Source organism: Passer domesticus, chromosome 2 (genome assembly GCF_036417665.1).
Source record: "Passer domesticus isolate bPasDom1 chromosome 2, bPasDom1.hap1, whole genome shotgun sequence".
NCBI classification, from domain to species: Eukaryota; Metazoa; Chordata; class Aves; order Passeriformes; family Passeridae; genus Passer; species Passer domesticus.
In genome coordinates, this window is record NC_087475.1 from 53,284,594 (window position 1) to 53,302,800 (window position 18,207).

At 36.1% G+C, this 18,207-nt stretch overlaps 1 long non-coding RNA gene across 2 annotated transcripts; it reads left to right on the top strand.

Annotated features, from left to right (window-relative positions):
• The first annotated feature begins 659 nt into the window (after nt 1-659).
• On the top strand, nt 660-6,343 carry LOC135293928 (uncharacterized). 2 transcript variants are annotated; one of them, XR_010356040.1, is made up of 4 exons: nt 660-1,306; nt 3,963-4,046; nt 4,651-4,895; nt 5,273-6,343. It is a non-coding gene; the product is annotated as an uncharacterized LOC135293928 (long non-coding RNA). The 2 variants fall into 2 exon arrangements; XR_010356041.1 differs by having other exon boundaries at nt 4,651-4,856.
• The last annotated feature ends 11,864 nt before the right edge of the window (nt 6,344-18,207 follow it).

The following is an 18,207-nucleotide window of genomic DNA, read 5'->3' on the forward strand; positions in this document are numbered from 1 at the left end:
TCAAGGAATTTTTTTCAAGTTCAGTTTAATACTCACTGTATCATAAATAACTGGGAATTATTATCACTATTTTTATTGCTGTTGATGCTATTGTTATTATAATCTTAAGTTTTACTCTCTTCTCACCCGATATTCTAAAATACAGTTTTCTTTTTAAACCAGTATGCATACATTACTTTGAAATAATGTCCCTGTATGTGAGCTCTCCAAGTTCATGCACTTATCAGATTCTTTAGATCTGTCTCAACACAGTTGTTCAGAGGAAGAATGATGCCTGTGAAAAACTACATTGAAAACTCTTTGTTATTATTCATTGCAAGTTATTACTATTTCTTTTAGGTTTTCATTTCTCATTAGCCTTTGCTTGTTACACAACATCAAATATTTTTACAGTTCAAGAAAGCAGACGATTTGTTAGATGAAAATTTGGTAAGTGACAACCATGGTTTCCATGTAGAGAAAAAAAGAAAAGTGTTAGTAGGCAAGATATTCACTAGGTAAGTGTGTGAGGACTGGTGGTGTGGGAACTGGCACTAGGTTCATAATCAATGAAACCACTAATCAGTGGAGTTATATAAACATATAAGTAGCTCTATTTTAGCTTTATTATTAGAATGACAGTAGCAGGCAACTGTCTTCTGAGAGGTGCAGTGGCACCCACTTGTCTCAGCATTTGCCATAGCACGTGTCACAGTTGAGATGACCATGATACACAAAGTATCACTACACAATTTCAAAAAGCTTCAACCCATACAAGAAAACATCCCACCACACCAGAAGGCTTCAAACAGCTCCCCTTCCTGTTCTTTAGCCCAACATTTTATCTCCTTTATCTTACATGCTTTACCTCTGTGTGCCCTCTGTTCCCTTTGGTGGTTGGTCAGTGCACCCGGGCACTCCGTGTCTCATTACCTTCAATGCTGCTCACCTGCCCTGTACAGCTGTACCCATTGGGGATGAGGCTCAGTGCATCTGGGCACTCCATATTTCATTGCTTTCAATACTGGTCACCTGCTTTTCACAGCTGTAGCCCATTAGGGATAAGATTTGTCTGCAGCCCCTCTCCCAATTACCACAAACTGTGTGCCTACACTTGCTTGCTACCCTGATGTGTAAGAGGTGTGCTACTTACCAGGGGCATGTTTCAGGGATTTCATTGAGAGAATACCAAGCTTCATACAGTCTTCTGACTATGATTCACTGCTAAAGTTTTGTCCAGGCACTAGAGATGCAGCCAGGAGCAGTATGAACCTCATCAATAAGGATCACAGTTACAGGAGTGGCAGTAAAGGACTATAGAGCACAAGTAGTTTTTTGCATTCTATGAAAAAAATTCAATAGCTTTTGATTGTTGTTTTGCAATAATATTTCTGCTTTTTTTCTCCCAGGTTAAAGTGTTCCCAGATCCCTGTGAAAAGTACTCCTACATTTGTGTAATGTGCCAATTGAATTGAGTTCTACATGAGAACTCAGATGTCTTTATGTACATATATCCTTGTGAAGCTTGAATTTGTGTTGCATTTTATCTGTAAAGAAAGATATTCTTTTATCATACACATTTTATTTTAGCCTTTTTTCCATTCTTTGCTTAATTTTTTTTAAACTATTTATGGTTATATCCAGTCTGGCAATATTAAATCCTATTTTTATTTCCAGTAATTGCACATGATTTTCTTTCTCCCTTTTTCATACAGAATGACTATTATTCAATTCTCTTACTTAATCCTCTCCACTCTGCGATTCTTTTAACACAAAATGCAGAATACAACAGTGGTTATAAAATCACTTCAATGAGAAACAGTAAATGAGCACTGTCTTGTAGCTGTTACCATAGATCTAGAAATGGAAATGAAACCTGTGCTTGTTAAAATGTTCTTTTGACAGGTTGGTACTAGCATCAGTAAGTGACCTCTCATTATGCTTAATGATTACCAGGTTTTGATTAATTCTTGATATTATGGAGTCTGAAGGAAACCAGAACAAACAAATTAAAGCACCCAAGGATGTTTTGGAGGACACAGTGGTGTTTGGGAAGGCCTTAACTTTGGTTGCTGTTACAGTCTCTTTGCCCGGAGGACCAGAAATATGATATTTTGGTTTGCAAGCAAATATTCCTGTTAATAGGCTGTTATACAGCTGGAATCCTAATAAGGACAGAATGTTTGTGAAACAATATATTTTTCCCCCATACTGTCCAAAAGCGTAAGCATATTTTCTCACTTGAGCTGTCAAGCCCTCCCATTACTTAGTCACCAGTTTCAGCAGTCAGAAAGCAGTGATATGTTTTATTTTTACACCAAATGACATTAAATGCCATGCCAATAAAAAATGCCTCTTTTTTCTTCAGCATGCAGACACATTTTCCCATTCTTATATTATAGGAAAGAAAACTGAGAGTTACCAAAATGTGGCTCTGAAAGTATTCATATTATAATCTACTATCATAACTGTGTAGGCTCATTTATCTTTCACCTATTTATGCTCATAATGAAGTTATCAAATTTTAATATTTTGACTAGATTGTGTAATTTATCTCACTTGAGCACTAAGAAATGTACATATTTCTTTTTAATTACACGTAAAGACAAAAAATGTACCTGTGTGGTACAAGATATCCCTGAAAAACAAGTAATATTCCTTTGTCCTAAACTGTACTTCACTCTTTAGACATTTGTATTTGCAATTGCTGTAAAATTCTTCAGAGAAATTCCCTTTTGGTAGAAAATAAATATATTGTCGATGTGATGGTATTTATAAAATAATAAGAGTATTATTATGTGGCAGAATGCTCTTATAAATTCTAAAGGCAAATTGGTCTGACATAAAAGGTGAAATAAAATACAAACTATTTCAAACATAAACTGCTGTATCTTCAGGGTGAAACGAGGAAGTAGACTCTGAATTGTTTATGCAGATAATCAGAGATGGTGAAGTGCCCTGAACTGTAATCATGTGGGATTTCAATAATCCTGATGCTGAAAACAATGAAAAACTGTGGAGCAGTTAAAAAAACAAGAACAACAATAGCAACCAAAAAATGAAAATAACCCCCAAAAAACTTCAGAAAATCAAACAAAAAACCTCCTTAACACTTTCTATCTCCAAACCATAAAATATGAATACCCAAGCATGATTCTTTTGTCTGCTGACAATTCAACAGGCATTAACTGGAATACTGAGAAAGAGAATAACATGATAAATGAGGTAAAATGGCTCTCATCTTATACAGCACCATGGTGACCCATCTCTGTGGGGAAGTAGATTCTGGTTTTGTCAGGACACTGTCCTCACGCCTCTAATTTTTGCCTAAGGGTTGCCAACAAAAGCCTTTAGATGCTATATCCATATATCCCTGCAGTACAACACACTCTTTTGTCAGCCATTATTAAACATTTTACTGCTGTTCTGAGCAGCCTTAGGCCTCTGGACATCGCTTTGTGCCTTTAGGGATCACTATCAGAAAAAAAGAAATCAAGCAAATTATATTATTATTTCAGAAATTATATATAAAACACAATTTCCATTTTTTTTGCTAGAAGAAAATACTTTAGGTTTCTTCTACATTTCAGTTAGGGGTTGTGTTCTAGGTTTTAGGTTAAGGTTTTGATTAATCTTGTGAGTAAAATAGCAGTATTATTTTAAATACAGCATGAAACATTCATTTATGAAAATAAACATAAGGCAAAGTGAAAGCAATAAGAATATTACAATCAGACAACATTCTGAGTTGGAAGGGACGCACAAGGATCATCAAGCCCAGCTCTTAAGTGAATGGCTCATACAGGGGTCCAGCACCCAACCTCGGCACTTGTAGTACCATGCAGTAACCAAGGTAAATGTTGTTATCAAACTTCTTGGGACAAGCACCACTGTTTTAAAGCCATGATAAGTAATATGTTTGTATGTTAGGTATTGTAAGATTGTTGAGGATAACAGGCATCTATAATTCAAATAATTTGCAGGATTATGAGAAAGTAATTGTGCATTGAAAATTTTAAGTTGCATCTGAAGAATTTTTAAGAGAAGCTTTGCAGAAAAATTGAAAGGTAATGCAATTATTCTGTAATATGTCCATAGATTTTCAGAAAAAAAAATTTAATTACTGAGAGTATATTTGAATAATGAGAGTAATTCTCATTAAAATTATTTTTAAAATTGTTCTTATTGAACTCAGAAAATACCTGTTTCTTTAAGTTAGATATTAACTTTAGCTCCCCTTTTTTTTCTATTTTGGTGATGTTGCAATTCATACTATTAAACTCTTCAAAAAATGCAAACTATGTCCTGAAACACTTTCTAGCTTAAACTGTCATCAAAAATCACTGGACTTACATGAAGTATTTAATACTGTGTCAGGAAATAAAACAAACTTGTCAGATTTATAATGATACAAAACCAAATTATGACATTCAAAAACTAAACTGTCGAGAAGAGTTTTCATGACCATGAATGGAGATATGTGGAGATGCTTCATGTAAAAAATACAGAAAATCACTGAGGCATCTCAGTACAGCTGCCAACCACATGATAGGAAAGATGTAGCTGATTGTTGTAGTCAGGAGGCTGATTTCCTGATTTCCATAAACTAACTTAAAAAAAGAAAAAATCTGACAACAGACTGAAGCCTAATGAGGTTTTATATATCTTTAGGTTTCCTGCTTCTGAAATACTACTGAAATAAAACCAGAAGATAATTTAGATTGGAGAGGACCTCTGGAGCTCACCTGTCAAACCAACTTTGAAGCTGGATCTAATTTCAAAGTTTGATGAACTCGCTTATTATCTTCTTTGACTGATTTTTTAATATTTGAAGACAGATTCAACAAGCATTGTGTGACCCAGTTGTGGATTATGAGGTTTTTTTTGACAAATCATGAATTCCCTTATTGCAACTGGTATTTATTGTCTTATACCTTATAGCTGTACTTGCCCAAGAAAAGTCTGGTTCATCCCCACTATAAGACAGTATAGATATTTGAAGGCAACCATAAAATTATTCCTTAGTCTTCATTTGTTACGATTCAAGAAGTCTAGCTCTTTCTTTCTTTCCTAATCTCTCATATTTAAGAATATGAATGGCTACAATATCTACAGGGCAGTTCTCTGCCACATAGTTTCTGTTTTCATAAATGAAATCTCAGAGCAGTTGTAACTAGCTAGTAACAACAGTGCTTGATATAGAAAAAATCAGAATCAAAATTCTATTTTTTTCTGTCATTTAGAATGTATAAGGATTTCTAAAATTGCACTAATTTGCACTTTTTTGCAGCAGCAGCAGCAGCAGCATCAGTGATACGCAACACTGCACTTCTGGATGATGTATCAGATTAGTCAAACATCCCTGTTCCACAACCTGTGTGATTGTGCAAGTATGTACTGACATCTGGTGGACGTTTGACCAAACACTTCAATAAACCATTGCAACTACATAATGCTTATTCAAAAAAAGTACTTACAGTGGGTTTCATTGTATTAGTTCTGAGTGATTTTTCCAACAACACCTGTGGCAGAAAATAAAACCCCAGTAAAGAATTCAACGTCAAGATTTCTGTTTCTATCATTCTATTTGGGAAGAAAATATTTCCAAAGAAAGTCTGACTATTTTCTGGTTTTATTTGTAAAAAAAGGCACCTTTTAAAATATATACAGCAGCAGATCAAATCATTTGGACACATACGACTATATTCATGTATGTCCATCTGGCAGTATGTGACAGAGTTTAGCCCATCTCTACTTCGGAAACCCCCACATCATAGCATTTGCTGGCTGTTAGTCCATGAAGCTGTGCTGAATGAGTACCTACCTGATCATAGAACAGACATTGTTTGAGAATAAATGATTGTACTGGTCGACAGCGGCTCAATAGGAACTAGCAGTGTGCCCTGGAAGCCAGAAGGGAAGACCACATCCTGGGATGCATCAAAAACATCGTAACCACTTGGCCCAAAGAGGTGATTATCCTGCTGTATTCAACATCAGTGCAGCCTCACCTGGAGTGCTGTGTGCAGCTCTGAACCCCAGAATTTTACATGGATGTGAAGGTGCTTGATTGTGCCCAGGGGAGGGCAACAAAACTGGGGAAAGGTCTGGAAGGGATGTCCTGTGGAGAGTGGCTGAGGAATAATCTATGGGGCTCTCTAGAGGGGGAGGCTGAGGGGTGACCTCGCAGCTCCTACAGCTCTTTACAGCTTCCTCAGGAGATGGAGAGGAAGGTGCTGATCTCCTTTTCCTGGTATCCAGTGCTAGAATACATGAGAATGGTTCAAAGCTATTCCAGGGGAGGAACAGACTGGATATCAGAAAGTATTTCTTTGCTAAGAGGGTGGCCAAACACTGTGACAAGCCTCCTAGAGAAGTAGTCAATGCACCAACGGTGTCAGTCTTTATGAGGCATTTGGACAATTCTCTTAAGAATGTACTTCAACTTTTAGTCAGCTCTGAACAGGTCAGGCGGCTGGGCTATAGGATTGCTGTACATCTCTCCTCTCCTCTCCTCTCCTCTCCTCTCCTCTCCTCTCCTCTCCTCTCCTCTCCTCTCCTCTCCTCTCCTCTCCTCTCCTCTCCTCTCCTCTCCTCTCCTCTCCTCTCCTCTCCTCTCCTCTCCTCTCCTCTCCTCTCCTCTCCTCTCCTCTCCTCTCCTCTCCTCCACTCAGCTTGCAACAGATCAAACAGATAATCCACAAAGTGAACTCTTACAACTGTAATTTCATTTTGCTTGTTCTTGAATGTCTGGTCTGTATGTGGAGGGGTTGTGTAGTTTCTTACTCAAAAGTAATTTTTCTTTTTGTTCTTCCATTTATAACTGCTGAGTTTCTTGTTTTCTACCTCCATTGCTTCAAAGTTCTGACTTAATTTTCAATCTTTTTTGCTCTTATGCTCTACTTCGTACTGATAAAATCAGTGCAACATCCACCACTGATGAAGCATAAAAACCTTACTTGCTGCCTATGTATTTTAAAGGCCATTTAATGTTTCCATATTAGAGGATGACAGATGATATATGTAATCACAAACTGCTCTGTGAACAGACAAGCTATATAAGCTGGCTGGATGTTAAAAAGGTTATGTAGAATCAAGAAAAAAAATAATAAGAATTTAAAAAAATCTACTGAATAATTGAGAGGAAACAAACAAGAAAATATAAGAAGTAGAGGAGTTGCTAATTTAACATTTTTATTGCAGTATGTGCCCTTCATTTAGCTTCTGATAATGTATTATCTTTCATGATACACATACAACATAAAAAACCCTGTTTTCATCTATATAACATGGGAAAAGTATCTCATCACTTTTAATAGCTTAACTTGTTATGATTTTTTAAAACTTTTTTAGCAATAAGAATCAGCTTTTAAAAGACAGTTTTATCTCAAAAGATTGCAAAATTATTAGGACCTAATAAATTATTTATCCTTGAAGACATATACTGCTCAGACTAAGAGATAGCTTATATAATTATAATTTTAAAAATCCTGAATTTCTATTCACAGAATTTCAACTCATAAGCCTTTCCTTTTTGGCAAATTCTAATGCCCATTTCCACAATAAAGGGAGATTGTTTTTTACAGTTCCATGCATAAATTCATTTACAATTATTCAGTTAGTTTAGAGAGTTGACATTCTTAGCTTAAAGTCATAAGAATTACAAGGAAAATATATCTTTGACTACAAAAGATGTTATGTCTTTTAATGTCTTGATTCAGGCATGTTACTTTTTAATTCTGTTCCAAATATTCTGAAGAATTTAAGAGGGGGTTATTGTTTGAATTGCTTTTTGTTGTTATTCTGTTTTGTTTGATTTTTCATTATATGAAAAGGAATTCAATGTAGTTACATGTCTTGTGAAGCAGAAGATTTCAGTGAAATAATACATATAATTACATTGCAGTAAAAAGCTCTGGTCTAACAATAAAACCTTCTGATTTGCCATGTCGTTACTTATTGTTCTATGATCACATTACATGACTACTACTGAAAAAAACCCCAAAGGTGCAATATTTAAAATATGAAATTATAAATATCTGGTGTTTCGAAGATAGACAATGAGAAATCTTTATTTTGCGCAAGGAGGGAAAAAAAAAATCCATACACAAATTCTTAAGCCTGAAGTGCCAACAATCTGTATGTTTCATTAATTTCTTCATTTTTATTTGCTATTTTTTGTGGTCAGAAATTCATTGGAAGTATTTGGAAGATGAAGGTCCCCTGCTGAACAGGGCTGGCAAGATAGTTCAAAATGACGTGGAAAAGGCTGGGGTATCTTGTGTCTTCTATGACTCGGTTCTCATGGGGAAGTATCCAGTCCCCAGGTATCCATCTGAAATAAAGAATTAAAAAGCAAACAACAAGATAACTTCTAGGATGAAAAAAAATTAAAAATTAAAATTGAGTTAATAATTGCTTATTTGGCAACATCCCAATAGCCTTTGGGGACAAACTGGCAGAATAGAACTGGAGAGATGTACCATGATACGAATGAAAAGCTGGATAAACTATCAAGCTCAAGGCCAAGCTTGAAGGGAGGTGATTAATTGTTCAAAAGCTGAACTGACAAATTAGAATCCATACACTGTAAGAATTTTCACCATCCATGTGGGACTCTTATAGTGTCTTGGGTCCTGCTGATCATTCCTTCGCTCTCCAGTCAAGTCTTGGTGCAACACTGTTACTGGTGCCCTGCGCTGGTAGTATCTGTCATTCTTTCGCTTTCAGCGACCCCAAAAGGGAGAGATCAGACAAGGTAGAGCAGCTTCTTATTTTCTTTCATCTCTAAGACAACTATACTGAAAACCCAATGGTTTCCTTTTCGGCTTTTGAAATACCCTCTGCTGAGATAATTAGTCTAATCCAAAGATGCATGGAACCTCTGGGCCAACAAAATGGGTTGCTTTTGCCACTCATTCCTAGTTTGGCTTATTTCAGCTTCCAATAGGTTTAGCTGTTGAGATCCTCCTGTCACTCTGGAAATACAAATGGGTCCTGTTCCTGTATAGCTTCAAGGCATAAGGGTACACTGTGCACCAGTATCTTACTGGACCCTTTTATCTCTGTGAGTCTGATGTGCCAGGCCATCAAATCCACACATACCGGCGAATCTGGCTGTCCTTCTCTTCCACCTGACTAGAGGCCAAGCCTCTCTAGTACTGATCATAGGAATCTCATCTTACCTCGTGTAAAAAAGAGATAAGAATTCTTTCTCACAGAATCCGGGAGCAATATCAGCAGTTCTACACTCTCTGGGTTCTCTGCCCACTGGAGACTGGAGCAGCAACTTCCCTGGAAGGACTCCCATTTGTGATTGTTTTTCTGGTGATTCCTGCACCTATGCTTCCAGGATAGAGGTAGTTTTTCCATCCCATCTCCTCATGTTGTCTCTTTGGCTACACAGGAAGGAGACTGTATTATTCTATATCCTCACCCTGGAGGAAAAAAATACTTACTGTTCATAGCTGAACAGTATGCAAGTGCATACAAATGGGATGTGGGACATAGCCTCTTTTGATTTGCTGGAACCCCTGGGATAGTTTTCCCCACTTTTTGGACAGTTATTCCATTGCCAGGATGCCAGCCTTTAGGGAGAAGAGAGGCTTTATTTGTATTTCCAGAGTTGGTGGGACAATTCATGTGTTGAGGGTGATTCTGTTTCTCCAGGGTCATTGCTGCCATTGGGTTTGCATGTGACAATTGTGTGCTCTACTCAAATTTCCACCACATGGCTCATCTGCGTTGGACTTCTGGATCTCCATGGTGTTTAAATCATGAGAGATCATCTCTATCACAGCTAATTCCCTCAGGTGCTAGATACCTCTCTCCATCATGGCCCATTTTTCTGTGTGACATAAAATATTTTCCTTGAAAGAGTTACCTTGCCTTAACATTTGACAGGAGTTGCCTCCAGAGACGCAGGACTTGTGTCCCTTTTCCAGCTGCCTCATCAAAGCCTCTTTCCATAGGAAGTGGTGCCAGCTGTTTGACCTCTCTATCCTCTAATGGCAGCCTGTCATCCTTGTTATCAGTGTCAGACAAGCCATGTGATAACACGAAGTTTTTTCGCTTATCCTATAACACACTCAGAGATAGGAATTTTTGGTTTTAATTCTTGTTCTGTTTCTTCCTCCTGTTCTTGTAGTGACCCTGTTTTGCTCTCCTTAGTAAGCAGCAAGGTGACTTTCATGTCCATTTCTGCTTAAAGACAGAGGTTACTGATGCTGGTATGGATTGCTTCTCTGGTTCAGTTGCACCACTCATCACCAGAGTCTGAGTAGCTGCAGTGTCCTATCCTAAGTGGGGTTTGAATAACCACAGTCTTCATCACCAGGCTTTGTGTAGCTGCAGTGCTTGTTACAGGAATTGGGGTAGTCACAGAATTGCTCAATCATAAACAAGATCTGAACCACATTCATGGTTCCTAGCAATAGGACTATGTTGGCTTCAACATCCCAAGGATATTCAAAATTTTCAAAATTCTTAAACACTATTGCAATTGTCCTGCAGGAGAAGATACGGGAGGCTTTCTCCTCTACCCTATCTCTCCGAGTAGGTAAAAGTTGTAATTATTAACCATTTCCGATAGATGGCTCCCGAAGTACAGAGCTGACGGCAATACCCAGTACAAACCTCAGACAAATTTCAGGACCAGTAATTCTATCATATCACAAGGCAGTGTTACAAAGTTCAGCAACATGATAACCTTAGTCCAGCGCCCAGAGGTGATAATAGCACAATAGTGTGATAAGGAGCACACACTGCAAGTAAAGTTAAATGTAGCTCTGAGAACAAGTACAACTCTGAGAGCAAGTAAATATTCAACTTATATATAGTTATAAAAAAAATTGTTTTAACATGCTTTTGACAGATCTGTTGTTATATCAACCCTTCATGCCCCACTTTGTGTTTCAAAAAGGACTTTTTGTGGTTTAACCCCAGCCAGCAATTAAACACCACACAGTGCTGGCTCACTTCTGCCATCTCCCCCACTGGGATGTGGGAGAGAACAGCAAACAGCTAAAACCCTTGGGTTGAAATAAGAACAGTTTAATAATTAAAATATTAAGAAAAATAAAAAGAAAAAGAAAAGAAAAGAAAAAGAAAAAAGTGAGAGAAGAATAAAACCCAGGAAACACTGGAGATGAACAATACAGTTACTTACCAACCTCTGACTTACCTGACCCTCTGATGCCCTGGCCATTCCCCAGCAGTGAACGGCCCCTTCTGACCAACCCTCTCCAGTTTATATACAGGGAATGATGTCCTAGTATATGGATTATCACATTGTCCAGTTCAGGTCATGTGTTCTGGCTGTGCTCCCTCCCAGCTTCTTGTGCATTTGGTGACTGATGTAGTATGGGAAACTGAAAGTCCTTGACTTAGTGTAAGCGCTACTAGCAGCAAGCAAAACAAGCTTCAAAATTTATGTAATTTCTTGACAAGAAATGCTCTTTCCCAGTTCTTATTCCCTGATTTATGGTCCAGTTCTAAACTTGATCAGAAACACATTTGGAAATAAAGAATATCAGTGAAAAGCTGTGTGTGCCAGGAGATGGGCTTGGATCTATTCATGGCTGTCCTGTAGAAATCAGGACATCCCAGGAATGAACTCCCCACACCAAGCAGGTGCCACATGCGGGTACAGTAGAATGATAGATCAGGGCCAGAGGGTAGAGTCCGAGAGCATCATCCTGCAGTGCAGTAAATACAGTTATGCCCCTAGTAGTACCAGGCCATAGCTTTATGCTGAGTTTACACAGCCTTGGGTCTACGACTTGTCAGTCTTACTTTTTTAACATGTAAATCCCTAAGAATTTAGCCTCTGAAGTCAGTTAAACTACTCATTCAAATAAAACTACTGACATTTTGTTATTATTTATTGTTGAATCAGAATGAATCTCATTTTGAGAATTGTGACATTAAATTTACTTGTTTAGCATGTATATTTTTAATATTGAGAAACTCAGCAAGGGTTATATTTAAGTGTATTTGTTTTTTTCTCCAACTTTGATAAAGGAATTACTTTAATCCAGGAATGTAATGACATTTTTTCAAGTTAGTTTGATAAGCTTTAATATTTAAATCTCACCATAAATTCCTTCCACTCCTGAGTCACCTCAGTGTTTACATCTATGTCATGCACAATCACTTTCTAGACTGCATCTGTGTTGGTAACTTAAACACAACCAGGCAGGCAATGCAACTGTCTGTATTTTTAAGCTCTTAAACCATTCTCAGAAATAATTTTGACCTGAGCCAAATAGCAAACTCTTAACTAATTCATAGATACAGCTTAGAAAGTTGAATATTCCAGGTACTGTGTCTTAATGTCAGCTGGCATTTTATATGTAGCCACTCTCTTTTTGTTGTTAAAAGCATTTATTAATAGATTTGAGTCATTCAATTCAACCCCATGCCCAGAAAGATTTCTGACTTCTGTTTAATCTGACATAGCTATTGCCATAGCTTTAGCTCCTGAGATTGAAGATTTTCATCCATCATGTTCTTCTGGTGCTATACGAACTAGAGGTTTGTGTACTTTAAAAAGAGTTTGACTAATTTGAAAGAACAGCTTTTTTGATTTCAAGGGTAAATTTTTGCCTTTTTAGGAAAGCTTTTTTTAGCTGTATGAAAAATTATAAGCATACAAAAATCATCCAAGGGCTTGCATATATTTTGAACTTGATTTTTTCAGATACCTTTCATGAGACAACAACCTTTTTTTGATATAGCAGCTTCTGTCTGAGTATGGATCTTAAAGTATTCTTAAACATTAATAAGTGAGTCAGTAAAACCTTGTAGCATAGCAGTGAGCTGGGGAAAATTGAAAGCTGGATTTATAATTTATTATTATTGCAGCTACATACCAGAACATGCCTCTGAGAAGCAGAAAAGCCATGTCAAACAAAAGTCCCACAGCCTGTCTAAAGACATTTCATCACCATTTGATGAGAGTGGGTTAATAAAGAGTAATTAATCTACTTGCCAAATATTGGAGAGTGTAACTCCCATTAGTACTAAACTCTAGACTTCTATTTTCTCCCTTTAACAGACATTTAGCTTCCATTATTCAAATGTCCAAATTCTGCATTAAACATGAAGTGTCTAATCCTTGATAGCAATCACAGTACCTTTTCTGCAGTACACCATTTCCTAAAGCTGCTTTGCCTTGTTCTCTCCTAATCAGCAGACGTACTACTGAAAATCCCTTCATTCTGGGCAGAAAAGGGAGGTTGCTCAGACATCTAGGTTTACAGTAATGGATTCCTAGAAGTCTCCTTTTATGAGAATTAAGAAGTTGCAGGTAAAAGCTTTGGGGTCAGGCATGAATGCAGGCAGTAGATGGTGTGGACCAGGTCCTCAGCACAGTTCATTTAAGTGAGTACCTACTATAAGAAGACCAATACTGAATACAACATCACAGAACAACTTGGCTCAAATCCCTTTCTGAACACTTCTTACTTGCTATGAGTATATCCTTGTTATGCAGAGGATAACCACAGGTAAACCACTGCACAAAAGAAACAGAAGCAATTGCAGTTTCATAATTTTTCTTCATTATTTTTAAGGAGTTCTTCAGTCTAGTGTGGCCAGTACTCCTGATCATATGTTACATTTATTTTGATTGTTCTATCTTTGCTTTTGTAGCAAAAATTTTTGCTATCTTTTCTAGGCTGGCTATTATTTTAAGCTTCCCTATTAGATTAAAATACAAGAAACTATTTTCAATAGTCTATGTTTTGGTGAATAAGAATTATTTCTCCAGATTTATAGTTACATTATCCCTATCTGCTGCATGACCAGACAAAGTTCTGGTATTGTTTTTCCTACTACCTCAAATTACAATAAAAAATTATTTTTGAAATGGTCCTCAAATATCTGAGCTTGTTACAATGCAGAAACTGTTATAGCCACAAGAGAGAGCTCTTGTAAAAACATAAGGCGACTTGAGAAATAAGTACATTTTGCACTTTAAAAATGAAAAATAGTTTTAGTAATTAGTGTTTACTTTAATTATTGTATTTCAGGAAATTAAACGATGTAAATTAGCACAGTATTCCCAATTCCATTTACATTCACCTTTTTATTTGTTTTTAATTAAAACCAAGAACAAGTAAATAATGTATACAGCTACATATTTTTTGAAATAACAAACTATGTTATGTAATCATATTTTCTTTAACATTTGATCCCTTGCTCTTTGCTTACACAGTGCAATGACCCTTTGAAGCAAAACAGATCAATTCAATATGAAAATGCAGCTCCACTCCCAGTAATGTGTTTGCTTCACAGAATAACATTTTTATCTGAGAAAATCTTCCTCATGCCCTTTGTGGGTTAAATGACACCCTTTTAGGTGCCGAAATACAAGCTTATGCCTTTGGGGCCTTTAGGAGGACATATCTCTCCATGTCCTAGAAGAGGATGCTTTGTAAATGCAGAATAGAGCATGGTACACATAGTCGTAAACCAGTGGAGTTTTGCAATATAACGGTAATTCTATCTTGGTGACAGATACCCTTGTTCAAACTGAACTTTGTAGAGAGAACACAGGATTACAGGGGAGCTAGTTCTTCCTTCTTGATTTGAGCTACCTAGATTTGTTGAAGATCTAAGTATAGGGCTGCCCTAGTCTAGGTACAAATAGGTATTTATGTCACATTCTTCTGTCATAAAAATCATTTAAATCCAAAGGAATTAAGCTACTTTTGTTATCTGTTTTCCAGAAAACTGTTCCCCTGACTAGAGGGCTTGGCCTGTGGTTCTGTTTAGCCCCTTGAAGTTCAATTTGTGTTTAAAAAGTAGAAAACTGCCTCAACTGGAGAATGTGGTCTTTTATGTTTACAACCTTTTCTCACCACTTCTGATGACATACTTTATTCTACTCTCATTAAAATCAATGGGAAAGCTCTGTTTATTCCAGTCACTGCAGGATCTGGCCATTAATATGTTAATTTCTAATCTTCCCTTCCAAATTCTACCATCTGCTTTTTCCCCCCCCTGTTTTGAATTAAAAAAATGTGTTTTACAGACATATTTTCACTTACTAATGTTATTACTTTCCTTATGCCTTATTTTCTTCAGCTGAACTTTCCAGATGGTATCCAAGATTCAAACATCTTTACTTTAGATTCTTCATTTTAAAGTTGCTACTGCATGACAAATATTAAATTAGAATAACAACCTTTCTCAGGTACCAAAATAGCTCACCCCTCTGATCTCATTATTTTCTTCCATTCTTTCTCTAAATCTAATAGCTTTCTGTCCTCAGATTGCAGTGCTTAAAATATCTGACTCATTAATTGTAAAAAAATTGTCTTTTTATTCATTAATAGTAGAGCTTTTCCATGAACGTCCCAGCAGTGGCCCAAGTAAATTTAGATAAAAAACCATTATTTCTTCTGTCTAGACAGGAATGGATTTGTAGTTTTGCCCTTTTGCATGGAAATGATGGAGAATTGTTGTCATTTGATGTAATACAGAAAAGACTTTTGCACCTTTAATCTGCAGATCAGATATTGTCAACATTCCCTTTAGGACCAAGGTGGCCACAATTCATCCAAGTACTAAAGCAGATATTTTTCCTTAGTGATGTAATTTCACAGTAATTGTGAATGTATTTAAAGTTACACTTGTGTTCAATACATTGGCTTTCTGGGCTTTATTATTTGAATAGAAAGAAAAGAGATTATTTTTCTTTCTTTTAAATAAAACATCACCAGGCTTCATTTTCCCTAATAGAGACTTCACATTAAGTACAGATCACTAAATTCTAAGCCTGGAAATAAAACTCTTCAATCCATAACTAATACTGAGTAGCAGATGGAATCATCAGACAAGACAAGGCTGCATGTCTTATGACACCGAGTGACTAAAGATATGAATAAAGCACACATTTAATCAGAAGTATTTATAGAACATACCTTGTTATATATGTCATCTATGTTCCATAAGTTTATAGAACATACATAACTATATTACAAGTTTTCTTTCTTTTCCCAGAAAACTTTATAATACTTTAATATTTCCTTATACTCAGCATTAAAAAAAAAAAAAAAAAAGTTCATTTGGGTTTCAATTAAGGAAACAACCTTTCTTTTTCAGAAATGCAGATGTGCAATTGCACATCTACTTTAAATCTCCTGACATGAGCCTAAGCCTTTCATAGATTCAATACTGAGTTTTAAAATTCTTTCAAGCTAGTCAGGCTAAACCATGGTAACTACTAAAATTTATGCTGAAGACATTTCATTACAGAAGGTCTGGTTTATTTTTCCAGTCCCTTCTCTTGTGCCTGTTTTCAAGGTACTTTTTCAGCTACAGCAGAAGCTGTTTTCAGAACACTGAGTGCCAGTCAAGCAAACTCCTGCCTACTTACAAAATGTGTGCAAACATGATTTTAGTAATTCTAAATAACATCAGTGCATTTCTGTCTTCTTTAATTTTTAGCTGTGGCCTGGCTCTGACATTTCCATCCTCAATAGCTACATCTTGGCAGGTTGTTTTCAAGTGTGAATATGCCTTGTACCTGTTATCTGTAGTCTTCCAGTAGGTGTTTGAGCACAGCAGTGGTGCACCCAGGTGATTGCCTTCCTTGCGGAATCATAATCAAAATCATTTCTGGGGCACATCTACAGCACACCATCAGCACTGCAGAGGAAAGGGTTTGGCTCTTTAGACTGTATTTGTCATTCCTTGGAACCATACAGCTGGCACAGACTACTTGTAAACTATCACATGAATATTTTTTCCAAGGGCAAAAATCTGTGATGTGAAACCAAGTATTGGTCTTTCCCTCTTGTTAATGTAGAAGCTGACAATGTAAGTGCAATGAAAGAGAGGAAAAGTTATGCTATGAGAGGTAAAGAGTAGAACATCTCTTAATCCTGTTCAGCAACCAGAAGAAACCCCAAATACTGGATATTAAGAACAGTAATAATAACAAGACCATTTACAGGAAGTGAATCTAAGGACATGTGAAGCAATGAGTTTCTTGTATTTAACTATCATGGCTGACAGGTCACTGAGTTGTTTTACAGTGAGAAGTACTTTTGTAATAATTGCTAATAATTTGTTTATGAGCAATGTTATGTCCACAGATCCTGTACTTAAATAGATCTCCTCACATTGTATTTTCCGCTCAGACGAATCCTGTTTTTCAACACTTATCTTACTAGACTAAGCTAGCCATAGGTTTCTATTCTCATAATGTAAAATATATTTTCCATTTATCTTTATTTCTTCAAGTTCAAATTTGTTCTTCCTGACCACATCTGACCAGAAATGAATACAACTACAGGTAGACTAACATTAGCTTCTGTAAAAATATTGCAAAGATTTTCAGACATTTATTTATTTATTTTTCTTGAAGTTCTAAGTTTCATTGAGAAACTTAGATTATTGTTATCAAAGTTTCTCTTCATCTGTCATGGCCTCTAAAAAAAATCAACCCATCAACCCCCAATTTAGAGAGATATTATGTACTTCAAATACAACACAGTTTCTGTGATATCAATATTAAATGCAATTTTTTTCTTTCAAAGGGCTGGTCAAAATTTTGAACTCTGTGTTTTGCATAGACTACATGACCTATACTTGAAAACACAGCCAATTTGGAGAATAATAAATATTTATTGCAAGACTGAACCCAAGAAGCACTGAAATCTTCCTTTCATTTCAGTAACCTGCATTTAATAATCAGCCAAAATTATCTCTTTATTCATTTAATAAATTTTTTATTAACTGATGGAAGATTTCCAACTTGAACTTTTTTTTATGAGAATATCATGCTGTTTAGATATCAAGTCTTTTCAATTAACCTTATCTTGGAAATTAATCTATTAGGGGAGATGTTTAATAATTCTAATGTGATATGTCTTCAATGAGTCCATTTATGTTTTATATCATTGTTCATTTTCTTCTGTCTCTGATAATACTGATATCCTTACTAAAAACTCTATTAAAAAGAACCCAAAACATGATCCTTAGAATAAAGTAGCTGACTATACTGGTCTCATTCTGATTTCTTCTTTTTGTTGTTTTTTTTTTTTTGCTTGTTGTTGTTGGTTTGGTTTGGGTTTTTTGTTTTTTGTTTTTTATTTTTTTGTTTTGTTTTGTCTTGGGTTTTTTTTTAATATGAAAAATGTGTTTTTCTCCTAATATAATGCCAGGATCCATTAATGTCTTATTTCATAAGTTAGTTCTTTAAGTAGCTGGGACATA